Consider the following 17,124-nt stretch of genomic DNA (forward strand, 5'->3'; position numbering starts at 1 on the left):
CATCTGCAAATGATCCCATGCTTCAAGGATCCTGAAAACCTCTTCTAGAAGTAAAAACAGGAATGTCAGCTCGCTTGTTTTGTTTTGGTGTTTGGTTGTTGGTTGTTTTGTTGGTTTTTTTTGGGGGGGTGGTTTTGCTTTGTTTTGGATTGGTTGGTTTTTGTTGCTTCTACTGGCCCAAATCAGCAGTCTCAAGTAGTTTTAGTATTTCCAAGAAAGAACTAAGCATCTGAGTATTTGGACGAAATCTCTAAAGCTATTTGCTTTATTCCATTGCTATTTTTCCATGAATGCTTCAAAGAACCTAGCTAGGTGATTGCACACAGCTGACTGTGTAATCTTCACTGTTCTTGTTCACAGAATATCTCCAGCAAGAAAAAGCACTCACCAGAATAAGACAGACAATATAATCCTGCTTTGTAATAGGTTTATTCTGATTCTTGACCAAATTGGGAAATGTGGTTTCAAGCACCATCATCATTATCAACCTTCCCTCTGTTCTTCACCATCCAGCCACTGGGCAGGATATATATGTTTAATTAATTCTGCTTTTACCTTCGACCTGTAAATAGTGGGAGTAATGTCAGATTTATATGTTATATGAATAACAAGGATTTCTCAGGAGACCCTATCATGGTGAAAGAGGCTAACTGTAATTTTCAGCTGTGAGTAATTGTATATAATATAATCCTAAATGATTTTTCTTCTGTAATTTCATTAGAGTTTAGAAATTTAATTAGATTTTGAATCACTCTGAAATAAAGTAGCAAAACACCCAGAGACTAAGTGCAGTGGTTATTTTGTCCTCCGAGGCCAGAATTCTTGGTCTCAAATTGGCATGTGTTCATTAGGAGGAAGTTTGCAGAAGTTCTTGATATATTATTGTCTTTCAGAATGGACTCTGAATAGGTCTTTGGAGAGCATTAGAAGAGCACACAATTATTATACAGACTCTTTTTGAGGTTTAAGATCATCTGCCTTTCATATACTTAATAAAAATACGCCTCTAAAGTTGTTTAAGAAACTGTGGAGATAGGAAAGATGCTACTCCAGTGCCTCAGTGCTCCTCTTGGTTTATTAGCAACTCCAGTACCTGTGTATGATGATACAGAGAGGAGCTGTTTGCTTTACTTTAATGATTAGGTAGGTTTATGGTTATTTTTATTGCTACACATATGAACTGTCATGGTGGCTGTAATTAGAGACACACTAAAATGCTGTTCCTTCTATTCCATCTGAGGTTCAAAAGAAATCTGTCCTGGCCAACTTTGATTCTCTGTGGAATTCATTCTATGGGCAAAAAATGGATTCAGATGGCACTGAACAGGATGAAACAAAGACCAATGCAACAGTGTAGGATAGCATGGGGTGCCATGACAGTTGTGGGTTCAAAAAGGAGATTCTCTTAAAAATTAAAAAAACTAAATGTTGTGAAATGAAGAATTTCAGCAGGGCAAATCAGACAGACAAATATAGAAAAGCTCTCTCAATAATGGCAAGCTAAACTATTTGAAAAGAAAGTAGTCAGTTCAGTGCAATGGGATGCAGTCTCAAAGTGAAAAATCAAAAAGAAGCACCCTATATAAGCAGAATATTCTGTTACAGACTGACCCATGCAAACATTGCTGGCTGACTCATGTCAACATCCTGTTGACAGGATTCAATGAGCTGTGTTGGCCACTTCAGCTAGACAGGAGTGAAACTGTTCCTTGATCAGATCGAAGGGGTCATTTCCTTTGATTCATTAACAGCTCTTGATGAGAGCTCATCATCACACAGATCCAGTCCTCGGGTTCAAATATATTCTTTCAGAGTGTGACCAAGTAAATCTTGAGTCTAATTGAAAAATATTTTTGGAAAAATATTTAAAGATTTTGTGCACTTTGTTTGATGGATACCATGGTGATTAGACAACCTCAGGCAGTCTGGTGTGTGTGGATGTGCTGCCTTCCAGTAACATGTCATGTCACATCATGGAACAAATTGAAGGAAACATGTTCAGGCTGGCTACTGCCAAAAAATCAAGGTGGTTTTGCTATGGGCATCCAGAACAAATGGAAACTATGCTTGAAAACTCACAGCTGCTCTTCCTTTGCTATTTTCTCCATCACTCCCTCTGTCAGGACTCTGAGAGGCTGAGACAACTGGAAGGGATTCCACATGGCAGCAAGCAGCAGAATCACAGATGTCGGGTGTGTTAACAAAGGGAAACACGCCTGCACCAGTTATTTAATGCTTTCCTCCCTTGGTGTTAAGGAATACTGTGGGAAACCATTCGGCATTCCAGGCTCGCTCCTTTTTTATTCCCCTCCTTCTCTCTTTCCTTTTCCATGTAAAGTAATGCGTTATGTTACAGAGGTGATGGTACATTTTAAAAACATGTTTTCTGGATTTTACTTGAGGGACACTATAGCTTGGCTCTGTTACCAACTCAGAGAAGTGCAAGGAGGCAAAGAAAAAAGCCTTGGGACATGTACTCAAATGATGTACTTGTGTACATCAGGAAAGACAGTGCTGAAGCAGTCTCTACATTATTTGTTTCATTGCTGAAATCTGAGTGAGCAACTGGAGGAGGAGATCCCATAGGTTGTATATTTTCTGAAGCACTGTAAGTCCCACTGGAGATATTGTAGTACTTATAAAAGTGCCAGAGAAACTGGGATGCTACAGGAGAAAGAAACAATCCCAAAAAGCTCATGAAAAAAGTAATTGTGAGAGAGTTTGGCTCTCTGAGAAGTGAGTTTTGGACTGGGTGATCCTAAATGAGGGGCTCCAGTATTCACTGGATGATATTGTCTGGTCCTCTGGTTATCTCAGTTACTGGAGGGGCATTTGTTGATAAAGTTCTTTACTGAGGCAGCACTGCTGGAATTTTTCCTATGTAGGTATTCATACTGCATGAACAAAACATGCCAGGCAGCCTGGCTTTGTCATTGTTGCATATTCTGATACACTCAACTGTGTCTTAAAATATCTTTAACGAGTATGATGATAACTTAAAAAGTTCCTAAGCAACCTCTGAAAATGGCTAGAAGCTTACTCTCTGATGATGGTGTGTGTGGAGGAGGAGAAAAATGCAGTCAGAGCAAGAGGAAAGGATAAAATATGTCCATTTTCCATCCAATATTCTTGCATTTCCTCTCCATCTGTATTCTGTATAAGCATGTTGGACTTTATTAAAGGGAAACCATGGTCGGTTTCCTCCAAATGATCTACTAAAGAATATAGGTAGTGGAGTAAAAGAAACTTTTTCTGTCTCTCCTGTTCCAGGTGTAAGGCAGGATTTTCAACAGGCTAAATCTTCAAAGAAAATATGCTGTAAGTGTGGAAAGGTTGAATGTCTTGATGAGGAATGAACTCTTGAAAAACAGCTGTTCCTTTGTGAAAATGTAGATTCAGTGCTCCATAAGAGTGGTAATTCAGGTAGTTCATGTCCCTGTTATCCCCTCTTGGCTGGGTCACCCACTGAATTGCATTCTCATGATGTGCTGTAACCAGAGAACAGAATGATCCATTGCACTGTCACAGCAAAAAAATGATGTATCCAGGGAGTTCTTTTTTTCTTTTGCTAGTCAATTCAACCATCAAAAGAGGGGATATGAAATGTGAGATATGTAACTTCTACAAGAAAGCCTGGTTAGTTTCTGGGTAGAAATGTTCAGCTTGTGGTTTTGGGTGTGTGTGTTTGTTTTAGTGATAAGGAAGCTTTTGCTGTCAGACTGCTAGTCAAGGGCACCTATGCCTAGTGAATAGTGGACAACTGCTCTCCTACAGCTCATTTATATTTTTCCTCACATGTACAAATATGTTGCACTTTACTTTTGAAATCCTGTTGTCAGAAGCCAATTTTGAATGTACATAGAGTGGAGTTACTTGAACAAGCCATGCAGTTCCTATTCAAAAGAATTGCCACTTTCTTTATAACATGAGCAATATTGGTGACATGACGTTAGATCTTAACTGAATCCCATTTCAGTGCCAGCTAATATTTGCACTTATAGAAGGCATTAAAGAAGCTGGGACTTCTCTTGACATAAAGCAAATGTTGCATCTTTAATGGAATATGAGAGGCATAAACAAGCTTGTCCCTTATTTGGGATTAGAAATATGATTTTTTTCTTTTACATCTAAAAGCACTAAAAGTCATTAGACATCTTCATAAACACCAGGTTAAACAACCATTCAGCATTCATTTCCATGCAGATTCCCCGAAATAGATTACATTATCTGCCTGTGAAAACAGTCCTTTTGCTCTATGGAAAACTGAAAGCTTTCAGCCTCTGACAGGGGCGTTCAGATATATCATCTGTGCATGGAAGGGCTGTGTCTGCCAAACTGAGTGGAAAGATGTTTATAGTCAAAGGAAGAATGGCACTAAAATTCAAATTTAGGTAGCTGAAGTAAGAGAGTTAAATATGTTACCTCCCTTCTTTCTTTAAACCCTTATATATAGATGTAGGGATGTAAAAATTTGTTTTAACTCCTTCAACAGAAATTGAAGTATGTGCATTATGGTTTAAGATAGTTAGAATCTTAGAATCTTATAGGATCTAAGCTATATTATTTTTCTGATGGATGAGGCCTGAAGTCTTTCCTACGGAGGTAGTGTTAATGATAGGCAGTTAGCAGAAGCAGCAGCTCAGTGCAGAGGCACTTTGCTAGTAAAATCATCACTATGCCTGATCAAGTGACAGCCAAGGCATTCAGCTTTTACTGTGTACTAACGTCTGCCTACATCACAGCCCAAATTAATCTTATGGGAGGGATCTGAAACAAGACTGCCTTCCTCACTAAATCCTTGCAGCACCACAAGTTCTGGTAGATGCCATTCCCCTGCATTGTCTATCTCTATTGAGCTTGCAGGCTCCTACACCCCTGGTTCCCCTCACAGAGAGCCCTTAGTTAATTAGATTAATTTGAAGATATCCCTAAAAGCTTTAGGTGGTGGACAACAAATGCAAGGTGGTCTGCTGATGGCAGCTTATGTAAATTTTTTCTTCACTGCTCTGTAGAAATCAAGAGCTCGGCCATAACATCTTTCTTGATTTCCTTCCCTTTTGTTTGGCACTGTCCTTGTTTATCAGCCTAAAGCATATCAGATGAACCAGGTCAGGGGCAACATGGGGTTGCTTAAAGGTGTTGATGCCATAGGGGGAAGCAGCAGAACCAGCATGTGAAGTATTCAAGGGCTGACTTCAAACTATGTGAATTTGTGATATGCAAGCTGCACCAGGAAAGGGAATGTGAGGTTACTGCAGTCACTCAAGCCTGTGAAGATATTTGTCATTCCAAAACCATGCTGTTGAGGGCTTTGGTTGAGGGGGAGCATCAGGGAGGGTAAAATAGAAAGTGGAATGTAGGTTCTCAGGATTGCTATAAAGAGGCACAAGTGACATCATGACAAACTCATCTATTTCTCCCCCAGGGAAGAGGTGGAAGCAGTGCACATAACATTAGCCCTGATCTCTTGGTGTGAATTTTGCAGGGTTTGTATAAATCTGTTCAGTGTACATGGATATCAGCTTAGGTTGGGACTCCTGTATTCAAGGGAAGTCTGAAGTGCACTTTTGCCACTCTTGGGCTCTTACTTTCTCTGTGGGCTTGCTGGCACCTGAGCCTGGCCCATGTACACAAAGTCTCTTTATGGGTTCAGCTAAGCAAGGGTTTGCAGAATGAGGAGTGAGGACGAGATCACATCTACATGTCCATGTTTTGGCTGCAGAAAATCAAAACCATCTACTTGAAATGCAGGCTGGGCTAGAACTGATGTCCTCTTGACTTGCTTGGATCCATTCTCATCTCTTGGGATCTTCTGTACTAATTGTCTGTTTTCTCCTTTTTTGAGGTTTTGCCTTTTCCAGTCCAGTCCTTTGGCTATCACCTAGAAGTGAATGCAGATGCAGCAGAAGGATTTGTTCAAAATTTATTTCCCTGATGCCCAAAGATGGACAAAACTACTAAAACCCTCAGTGAGCATCTGCTGTAGTGATGGAAAACTTCTGAGTTGAAAATGGAAGATTTTTCAGTGGTCCACATGTTCACATGGTCTAACACTGTGATTAAGGGAGGCAAGGGTTCATTTGGTAGCATCATAGAATGGTTTGGGTTGAAAAGAACCTTAGAGATCATCTAGTTTCAGTCCCTCTCTCAAGGGCAGGGGCACTTTTCACTAGACCATGTTCCTCAGAGCCCAAACCAGCCCTGAACACTTGCAGGGGTGGGGGACTTCCAACTTCTCTGGGCAACTTCTTGCTGTGCCTCATCAGTTCCAGTGCCTCATATATTATGTTCCTTTGGCATTTTTTTGTCTAAATCATGTAGAAAAAATTTTAGTCTGAGTTACATGTGTGCAGTTTAGTGTGTCACTGCTTTAGTATCTTATTCTCTTTTCTCTGTGACTGAAAGATTTCTAAATTACTCAAGTCACCAGTAGGATGTCAATCCAGCAACATTTAGACAACATCAGTAAAATTACAAAGTGTCTTTTTTCTTTCAGGACTCTCACCCATGAAGTTCTTTTTGATCAGCATTAAGAGGTCATTCCTTCACCCTGGCAGCCTCTACTGGAGTGGAATACAAGCACTTTTACCAGCACTTACCATGGATAATTAACAGCTTAGCTGGGGTTTCAGTATTTACTTAAAGCTGCAAGGATGCAAGACTTAGGGAAGCCCAGTTTGATCATTATTCACTTCTGAGACAAATGTGGAAAATGTTAGTATAGTCCCTGGCTTCTGTGTGAAGCTGGGAGCAGGATTTGAGGGGGGTAGGGATGTAGGGAGGCCATGGGGGAGGGAGGGAATGACAGTACCAGAAGTGAGAAGATTTAAATAGCTGTAGGAGGATGCTGATGGCCACAGAACAGGGGCAGGGACACCTTTGACTACAGCAAAAGGGGCATGACATGTTAAAGGAGAAAGGAAATGCAAAACTGAGGGTCACACTTAAACTGCGGACTATAAAGTACCATGTCTGGGGGTGGGCATGTAGGGACTGATGCCAAACAAGCAGGTATATTTTGTAAAGCATATTTGAGGGCTCTTAGGCTAAGGAAATTTTAGATTAAGTTTCAGATATCAGGTCAGACAAGGGGACAGAGATATAGCATAGCAGCAATGTTAGTCTGAGCAGAGAGCAAGTAAAGGGGCTTGGCTCATTCTACAGAGCTACAAAGCTCATGCAGCATTTTCCAAAGAAGCCCTGTGGCAATCAGGTACCTCGTGCAGTTGCATCCCATGGACTGGGTGTCCATATCCCCTTGGCACTTCAGACTATCCTCGTCTTTTCAGTGAACTCTTGCTATCCCACTCGGTGTGATAAAAGAAACTGGAGGCTGCTGAGTGTTATGCTGCCTCTATTCAAATCTCTAATGAGCTCCTCCTTGTAGCTCCAGGTTTAATTAGTTTTCATTGCAATATTAATGATCCAAACAAACCATTTTAACTTTCCTGTTGCACAGCTGGAATCTTCTTATTTAGTATTGTACTCTATAAGGGAATCACACCAACTTCCTTTCCCCTCCCCCATTTCTGCCATTAATATGCATTAAAATCACAGTCTCACTGGCATAGAATTTCAGACCTGCTATAAAACTCTAATAATTTCTAAAAATGGCAAGGCTGAACTAGTGACAGAGCCTTATCCAAATAATGCAAAGCTGGATTTCTCCTAGAGTTTGATGGAAACAATGATTAATATTTCATTTATTTATTTACAGTCTATCAGCATTTACAAAGATTTGTTCATTCCTTTGAGCATACATAAAATCTTTCTTGAACTCCTTAGTATTAGAGAAGAAATTTCTAGTCTGTCAATCTTCCAAAAAAATGCCTGCTTTCTCTCTTTATTTTCCCCTCAGGAGAAGGGCATACCCTGCCCTTCCCAGTGTCTTCTCCTGTCACAATGGACTAGATGCATCTCATATTTCCCTCTGAAATCCCCAGTAGTGAAGACTTAGAGGACAGTGCTTTTGTTACCCTCTGGTGTGTTTTGCCTCCTGGACTCACTGCGACTTGTGAAGGCTTAAATGAGTTGGACTGTAGATAATCTGGGTATCTTCCTGTGGAAGGATGCTAGAGAAGATTAGACCCTCTGAAAGACTGACATGGAATCTTGCCAGCACCTTCCCCTTTCTAAGCCATAAAAATAATGGAAAACTTGGCAGCAAAAAAGCTGCAGAGTTTCTTGCTTAAACTCCTCCTCAGAGCTGGTCTTTTGCTGTCACAAGATCTGGAGAGTTTTGGCTTTTTCATGTTTAGAAATGGATGTTTTCTAGGAGCCTGAAGAGCTGTGCTCAGCTGAGAGGCTGTCAGCAGCTGGATAAAAGGATTTACCAGCTATACTGCACAAGAGAGGTCAATATACAACTGTGAAAGTGCAAAATAGATTCAGCACCACTTGCAAAAAGTAATTTTCATTGGGACTTAACTCTCATAAGTGCTCACACTGTTTTTGAAAATAGGACTTTGGAGTGTGCCCGTGAAAATAAAGAAATGCTGTGGGATGGCTTGCTCTGTCATTGCCTGCAGGGTCTAAGTTCAAGAGAGGAACAAGTGGCTTGATTGCAGAGCACCATCCCCATGACCCATGGAGTGGGGAGCTGGAGGTGCCACCCCTGGAGCCCCTGCAGCATTTCCTCCTGCGTGACCCCAGCCTGCCCCTTCTCCAAGAGGGCTGTCCTCACAGAGCACTTTTCTTTAGGAAGTCACCAAGTCACATGGGAGCTAAACTCACAATTCTATCCTTAAGTCAAGCATTTATGGTACTGTATATTTGCTTGAAAGCTGAAGCAATTCAGTAAATGCAGGAATGTAATGGTATCATCAAGGTCTCTGACTGCTGCTGGTGTTGGGAGAATCATCCAGGAGAGAGGTTGGATACTGATGGTCAGGACTTCACTCAGTGGTCCCAAGGTTTCTCCAGCTGTGTAGTATTGTAAAGATCAAAATCTCTACCTCCACCTATGTGTTTAAATACCATTTCTTTTTCTGCTTGCCTGATTGCCTGAATAGAGACTTTTTGTGCGTGGGTGTCCTGACTTATGGGATTCATGGCCTATTTTCTTGACTTCTGTGATCTCACAGGGGAAAGACTTTCCTGTGTGGAATTTTTTGCCAGAACATTTCTGTGTAGCAGGAGTTTCTTGAAGATTCATATCGGTGAGCTGGTTTTCCTAATGCTCTTGTGCTGGTTTACTTCACATTTTGCATTAATTTGTTGAATGGGAGTGTAAGGGTGACTGGTAACCTACCAAAGCAGATTGTCAACAGCTGACAGGTGTTTGTCCAAAGTGCTCCTGCTGAAAAGTTGTTGATAACTAACTTGTTTGCCCCAACGTGGGAGAAAACAAGAGGATGTGTTATCATTTCAGAAATCATGAGAGTAGATGGGGTAGAGGAGCAGCCAAGGAAATGAGGGATGCTGTCTCCTTGCTCATCTGCAAAAAGTGAACTTAAAAAAAAGCTTCACGTGAACTGAAAGTGGCATCAGAATCATATCCTGACAGAGTGACTGGTCTGCACCCCAGGAATGTGTGGCACATGGAGGATATAGGGAGCACAGCTCCTGGCTGGGCTGTGCCCAAGCCAGGACACCAGGACACCTTCTAGAGAGGAATATAACAGAAACAGGGAGATAACTTCCCTGAGGTTTCATGTCACCAGAGTTGCCTTTAGTGTTGCAACTGACAATACCACAGCATTAAAATGATCAGTTTAAATGCACTTCTTACTCTAAATGCAACTATTATTTAAGATTAAAATTGGTAAGACCTCTTATCACTGTCAGCCAACCACAGCTTACCAGACAAATATCTCCCTTACCTGGTTTCCAGGGGCTTATAGTCTTCCCTTGGCTGCCAACATAATTATGTGTGGTTTCTTCCTAACTCAGTTCTGCCAGAAAGATAAAGTTTAGTTTAAATTCTTATCAGGAGGACTTTCAGTCTGCTCTGTTTCTTCAGAGTGATACCTGGGTCATCCAAAGAGGCCAGCAAGAGCCAGAGAGGGGAGATGGGGCATTAAGGTTAAGCCAGAAAACTGCTGGGCACTAACACCTCACTGGCTTGGAGCAGCTTCAGGACCTGCTCTGCTCTTTCTTCAGTCAGTAGCCTCTTAGTCAAAATACTGCTGTAAAGCTAAATCAAAGGGATCATACCAAGGGATGGATCTGCTTTAACACAATAGTTTTCTAAATTGAATTAAATTGCTGTTCAAAGTGTGCTTCCTTTAGTGACAGAAGTGTGATTTTACCTCTTTCTATTCCTCGTATCTCTGCCAACTGAACTACCTGAAAGGGGACAGCTTAATGCCTTTCCATATCTGGATATTTCCACTAAAACTGAGCCAACTTTTGATAGTAAAAGGCATATTTTTCAGTGATGTTTAAATTAAGAGCCTTGGTTAATTTACTGCTCCCAGAGAAAATCCCATTCCTCTTAGAGAGACATGATTTTATCTCATACCTGAGCATTGACTCTTTCATAGCTGGTGGGACAGACAGCAGATGCTTTATAGTATTTTATTTGATTGCCACTTTGAATCTTTGCACCAGCTAGATTTTTCTTCAGCAGCTGTAAACATAACTCATGGTTTTGGGGGGGACTGAGGACTCATAGCCTCATGTAGAAACCATTTAATGGCACTTTTCTCCCTTTAAACAAAAGAATAATTTCTTGTGTTGAAACAAACATAAGCATTGATATGTTTTGGGCATAAGTTGGTGTTGCTGCATTAAATGCTGGATCTTCTGTCTCCTCACAGAAGCATGAGGGCCAGCAACTTCACTTTAGGTAGAGGCACACTAAAGACAGAATCACAGACACTCACCTGCAATTTCAGTAAGGGCATTTCTGAAGACAAATAGTACTGCATGAATCAGGTGCATTTATAGTTGGTCATAATAAAGAATAATTATATTAAAGGTGTAGGGTTGACTGGGCAGGCTTCCTATTCTGGTATTGGAATCTCCTCTTAAAATCTTTAGCCATTTGGCTTGTGATTGAAAGCTGCATGATGTTTCCACATTGGAGCTCATTGCAGGGAAAAGCTTAAAGCTGTCAGTTGTTCCAAAAGCTAATGGAGACATTAAAAATATAGCAGCTTACTGGGGAGAAAACAGGGTGTGTGGGGAACACGTGTTACTAGCATATGCTGTAACTGGACTGTAAGTGGTCTCCACATATTCATGAATGATGGCTGACCTCTACTCTGCTAGGGCACATGTGTGCACGTCCATCATGACACCACACTCTGAACTTACTCCATCAGAGGCTCTTGGGAACATAATCCTGATATCTGTCTCCAAATATAACTCTGCTGGTCTGCAATATAAGGCAGTGAGGAGAGCTGCTGCATCCAGGAGCCATTTGGAAACTGCTGCAGTGATATTCACAGAGATCTCTGTGCCTGGTTGATGACCTTCTTCACTAAGAGGCAAATGTCTGCAGCTTGTAAAAGAAAAAGATGCCTCTGAATGCCTTTCCACTTTTAAAAGCTCCTCAGTGCCGGCTCAGCAGAGCAAGTGAAACCCACAAGTGGCAGTCCTTGCTGTGTTTGTACTGTAAGAATGTATGCAGCCATGCATCTGGACAGGGAGGCTTGTCCCAAGCAGGGCACTGAGAATCATTCTTGGAGCTGCCTCCAACTTAGGAGTTAGAGATTTGACCTGAGCCAAATCACTGACTAGGAACTGTTTCAAAGTCAGTTCCTGTGGAAATAAGGCCAGTAACACCTCTCTGCCCCAGTGTTCTGCTTGTTAATCTGTTTGTAAAACAAGACTGCAGAGCAGTTCACAAGGGATTGGGAAAGTCTCATTCATTTGTATTTAAAGAATATCAGGATCCTTGGAGAAAAGTTCCTTATTAGAGCAATAATGAATACAAAAACTAAGAACACTTCTGTTATCACAGAGAAATTGCAGAGATTTGGTCAGCATCACTTGACTGTAGCTATATTTGTCCTGTGGATTACAACAAAAGAACAAATCATTCTCTCTAAGTATTTTTGAATATGGAAGATGAAAATTATATATTGAGATCTTTTAAAAGAAAATTAAAACTTTAACTCTGAGGTGTGTGTAATAAAATGGCACTTTAATTCTCTAGTGAGCCATGCAGGCTTCTTCTGTTAATTTATTCACTTCTTTTCTTTTTGTGCTTCATGTAATATTCTGAAATTATTAATGTGGCAATATATTTGACCACAAAAACCTGCCTTCTAGTGTTGTTAAGATTGTGAATTAACTCCACAATGGAAGGCATTTCTGACTTCGAGGCAAAGAGATCGTGCTTGGGATACAATGATTAACAACATAACAGATATGCGAGAACTTCTTGCAGAAGGTTTTCCCAGGTGTCTTGCCATGATGTGTCTGTAGGCTGAGGTCTGTCCAGCCTGTGGTACTCCAGCAGTCAGTTTTGTGTCTCTGCAGACACCTGTGAACATCACACCTGAGCTGCCATGACCCCTGGGACACAGCACAATTCCCCCTGAATAGTACTGCAAGCACTGCTGAGCTTGGGATACCTTCCAGTGCCCAGGGAGGGTGCTGAGTGCCAGGCTGAGGTCTCTTCATCACACCTCCCAGCACAGCACACTGCAAAATCCACTTGGTAAGGAGGCATCTCAGCCCTTAAGTGACTTGTATGTCATCTGTCTTAGCTGGGTAACCCAAAACCCAGCAGCAGCAAGCAGAAAGGAATTTGGTGGGATGAGTTCAGTTCAGTGCAATCTAAACCATACCTTCATAATTCTACAAATACTTGCAGAACTCAGATGCAGTCCTAGAAATGCCCCATCAGTTTCATTTGAACCTCTGAGCTGCATCATCAAAGTCTGACACTGCACCTTGTAGTGATTGTGGCATAGAGCCTTGACTTACCACTGCCAACCTAGGTTGTAGGTACCTTTTCTCATTGGACTCATTCCATCATCCCTGTGTTTAGGCACTTCTAGGACTCATCCTGCATTAGTGGTACAGTTTACACTGAATGCACAATGTAATTAATGGGTACAAGATCAGGACTCCCTCTCTGTGGGGTTTTGGCAAAAAACAGGCAAAAACTGGGAGGAAAGCAGGGTTTTGTTAAGGGTAGTTGCTATGATTAATATCAGGTAGAAAGAATGGGAGTAGTTAAGAAGAAGCTAAACTGAATGGTGTATTCTACACACAGCAGGAGCAATTACTGAGACCTTGGCTCTGCTGTGGATGTAGCACACACTCCTGGGGCAGCCTGCAGAGGCTGCCTTGGCAGAGAGCTATAAGGAGCAGGATTTTCCAAAATGCTTTTCTCAGCACAGTGTTGCTGTGCTGGCTCTGGGATGTGTGTCTCCACGCTGGTGGGCTACATTCATGCCTCCAAAATATCTGCTTCACGCTCAGCGGTTAGAAAGGCACACAGAAGACTGGGAAAAGGACCAAGAATAGTATTGTGTCCCCACATAAATCCATTCTGAATAGTCTATAGTGATTGCTGTCACCGCAAAGCAGTTGTAAGAGCAGATTAAAGAAAATCCACAGAGTAGAAGTGTAAAGAAATACAGAGTATTTTCTTGCATCAGAAAGACCCTCAGCTCCAGTGCTGTTGTGTGAGCCTTCACTTGATACCTGAGCTCCCTGACTCTTGGTGGAGGTAAGAGTGTTTGCTTGGTGTTGTCTTTGCCAGGGGCTGGGCAGAGGCAGATTGCATCACCCTAACCCTTTGCTGGACTTCTTCTGGAGAAGAAGAAGGTGAATTTTTCACTCAATGAAGAGTTGAACCATAACTACTCACTCCCCTCACTGCTTCCAGGCAGAGAGCTGCTGAAGCAGGGTCAAGCCATGGCCACCCTCTCCTCTGTCCTCCAATCCTTGTACTCAGCACACTGAGAGCTGAGCACATGCACTTTTTACAGGGCTGACAAATAAGCAGTGAAAGGAAACAGACTTCAAGACTCATTTAATTGGAAAAGAGCACCTATCTTTTTAGGCAAAGGCAGTGTTTGCTTGTCACTGCTGTCAGCAGCAGGGGCTCTGCCCAGAAGTCCCTTTAGGCACTTAATTGTGTTAGGGGAGCTGTGAGGTCGTGATGCAGCACCCATAGTGCTGGCAGCCTGGGGCAGGGGGAGGTGGGTTTGGTGTCAGCCCTGGGGTGTCACTGCCAGCAGCACTCAGCACCCCTGGCTCACTTCAGGCCAACTCACACTGTCCCAGTCACGGCGAGGGAAGGACAGCGTTGGTACAGGCAGATTTCTCTCTGCAGGTAACTGGGTATGTGTCTCTTTAGTTCTTCTTTCTGCATGAAATTCTGTTTTCTGACCGTTAATTAAATGAAATACAACCTGCTTTGCATATATGAACTTTTTACTGGTGAGGGCTGGCACCCTGTCTTGCTCAAATTTGCCAGCAGTTTCAGTGTCCACCACCTCTGTCCCTCTTTCCAGCCTAGCTCTGAAATCCTGATGCATTGCAGAGGTCAGGAATGACACTCAGGTCTTGGGGCAAAAGCTTAGGGCAAAGGCTGGTCGGGCTGTGGTACATGCCCAGCACCATAGGCACGACAGGGCTGTGCATGGGGCTTCTCCATCAGGGTGACAGCTCAGCATGGTTTGCTTTGGAAGGTTGGAGGGAAGTCACTTAGAGGAGAATACTTAATTTGTTTAGGTGCTTTTGATTGGATCCTATGCAATCTTAATCTACTTGTATGTCTTGCTGGAAAATTCACAATTAATATACAGATATAGGACCAGACCTGCAAATTTTAGAGGAAAAACAGACTTTCCTTGTACCGCTGCTCCTAGTTTTCCCTTTATTATTTTCTTAAATGTTTAAGATTTTCTCATTATCCCTGTTCACTTTAAATATCCTCTGGTATGTATTTCATTTGTTTTTCCTTGCTCAGGGGATCTCAGTCATTGCTGGGTTTCTGTCCCTTTTCTAGGGCCAAAGTCCTGCCACCTCTCTTCAGCTGTCTCAGCACTTGGTGCCTGGGCTAAGCCGCTCAGGAAGGCTTCCTCTCTTGTCTGCTAGGTGTTCTGAGCTTGTGATTCTTCCTTACAGGAAGAAGGGCATGTCAGGCATCCCAGAGGTGTCTGTTAACCTCCAGGGATGAGAAAAGGAGCTAAGATCAGTTTAAACTTGCAAAAGGTGAGCAGTGGGTGTGATGGATTTTGTCCACTGATCTCTCCTTCTTGCTCATACAGGATATTTGCCACTAGAGCTGCTCTCTATCTCTTTTTCTGCATCCAGCACTGAAACAAGTGTTCTTAAGTGTCTCTGTACCTTGAGGGTGAATTAGTGCATTCCTGTGCCCTCACAATAATAATAAATAATATCTTCTATTTATAGAGCTTCAAAGTTTCCCAAAGAGCCACCTTTGGGATGGAACATACCAGCAGTTAGTGCATAGCAACCCTAGACAACAACTTAAGACATATGAATGTATCCAGTTGAAGCTGAAGCTGAGATTTCTTTTGGCATAAGATAATTGCAAAGATTATTAATTATTATTGTTTATGCAGCTCTAGACTCAAGAGCAATAGGCACTTTTAAAATATGACCAGCAGTTAGAAAAAAGCACAAAGGTATTACAATCATACCACAGTAATTTGCAGAAGGCAGAATGTGCTAGTAAAAATCCTCCCTTGGAGGTTTTTCCATCTAGAACTCAGCATGAGCTATTGAATAGTCCATAATGCCAGAAGAGGAGAAAGATGGCTTTTTCATAAGTTCCCAGTGTAAACTTGAGCATATAGTTTGGTTGCTCTGAAGCTAACAACACGTCTACAAAGCAAATTTTAGGTGAGATCTGGAAAGAATATCAATGCAAGTATTTTATATGAATCTCTATGTATTTTGCAGGGTGATTTTATTCAAATTGACAGTGGGATTGACAGGGATTTTTTTGTCTTAAACAACATGACCATGTGTTCATAGGCCTGGATTTACAGATCATCTCTAATCGCAAGGTTAGGTGTTTGCTCACTCTGGTACCAGCCACAGTGGAAACCACTGATATACTGAGTGAGTATTATTAAAATCTCCTGGACTTCACAGACTAATCTAGCTCAAATAGTAAATAGAAGGAGTGTGTGATTAGACTTGAAGTATTTTGTAGGAGCAGTGAGTCTGCAAATGATTTTTGAAGGCACTATGAAATTTCATTACTAGAATTTTTTTTACGTTGATACCCAAATAAATGGCAAAGCTGTGAAAGGTGTGAAGGAAAATGTGCATCAGCACACTGGAATTAACCATTCATCAAGACATCAGATGCTGAACAATATAAAAATATTATTTTAAAGGAGTGTTCCATATTTATGCATTTTGATACACAACACCTATTCCTTGCTTTCTTCTGATCTTGCATTACTAGCATGGAAGTTTTGTATTTTTTTCTTTGGTTGTTTTCCTAAAAATCTTTAGCCTTTCAGAAAGGGTAGAGATGAGTTTTTTTTCAATGGAGATGTTTCATGCTTGTCATGCTCAACTAAGCTGGAAAAAGACTAATCCAAGGTCTCATTAGCATCCCTCCTGTGAGGAGAGCACAAACTCTGTCTGAAGCAATAAGCCAGCAGAGCATGTTCCAGCTCCCACTCATGTCAGTGGAATGAATTCTATTGATTAGAGCTGTTTCAGCTGCATATGCCAGGCTGCTTCTACACTAAACATCAATTTCCAAAATATCCAGTTTTCATGCCCCACTTTGAAATGTGTGAGATGCTGCTGCCCTTTGATAAGACTGGAATATTGAAATAAGAGGGGCTTGTGATCCCAAATGACATGGGCACTGTTAAAAGTGTTGCCAGTGGAGACATCAAACCTTGCCTCTTTGTTCAGGCCTGCCTGCATATGCAGTCATTTTCTTAATGGATGTGGGAACACTGGATGTAGGAATTGCTGCTGTGTTTTGGAACAGCAATACTTTCTATCACTAACTAAAAGACTCCAATGAAAATGCAGTTTGAACTTGCAGTGCTTAAATGCTTCAGTCTGCTCTGTATTGAGTGTAAACACTTCTGAAATCAAGGACAATATCGGTATGAGTGTCATTATGTATCAACTAGAAGCCTTGATTTTGTGAACATGTTTAGTTTTGTTCCTAAGAGAAGAGTCCCTAATCTCTGAAGGAAGATAATCGTGCACCTG

General features: G+C 41.6%; 1 protein-coding gene across 4 annotated transcripts in view; it reads left to right on the plus strand.

Annotated features, from left to right (window-relative positions):
* C6H10orf71 (chromosome 6 C10orf71 homolog) overlaps positions 1-17,124 on the plus strand; it is a 72,894-nt gene that overhangs the window by 27,533 nt on the left and 28,237 nt on the right. The window contains exon 1 of one of the 4 annotated variants that reach the window (XM_031505251.2): positions 14,062-14,247. The exons of the other annotated variants lie outside the window; for them this stretch is intronic. The gene's annotated coding sequence lies outside the window, so the exon portion shown is untranslated. Of the gene's footprint in view, positions 1-14,061; positions 14,248-17,124 lie in introns of those variants that run through there. 4 annotated transcript variants of the gene reach the window in all.

Source organism: Lonchura striata, chromosome 6, assembly GCF_050655825.1.
Source record: "Lonchura striata isolate lonStrDom1 chromosome 6, ASM5065582v1, whole genome shotgun sequence".
Lineage (NCBI taxonomy): Eukaryota > Metazoa > Chordata > Aves > Passeriformes > Estrildidae > Lonchura > Lonchura striata.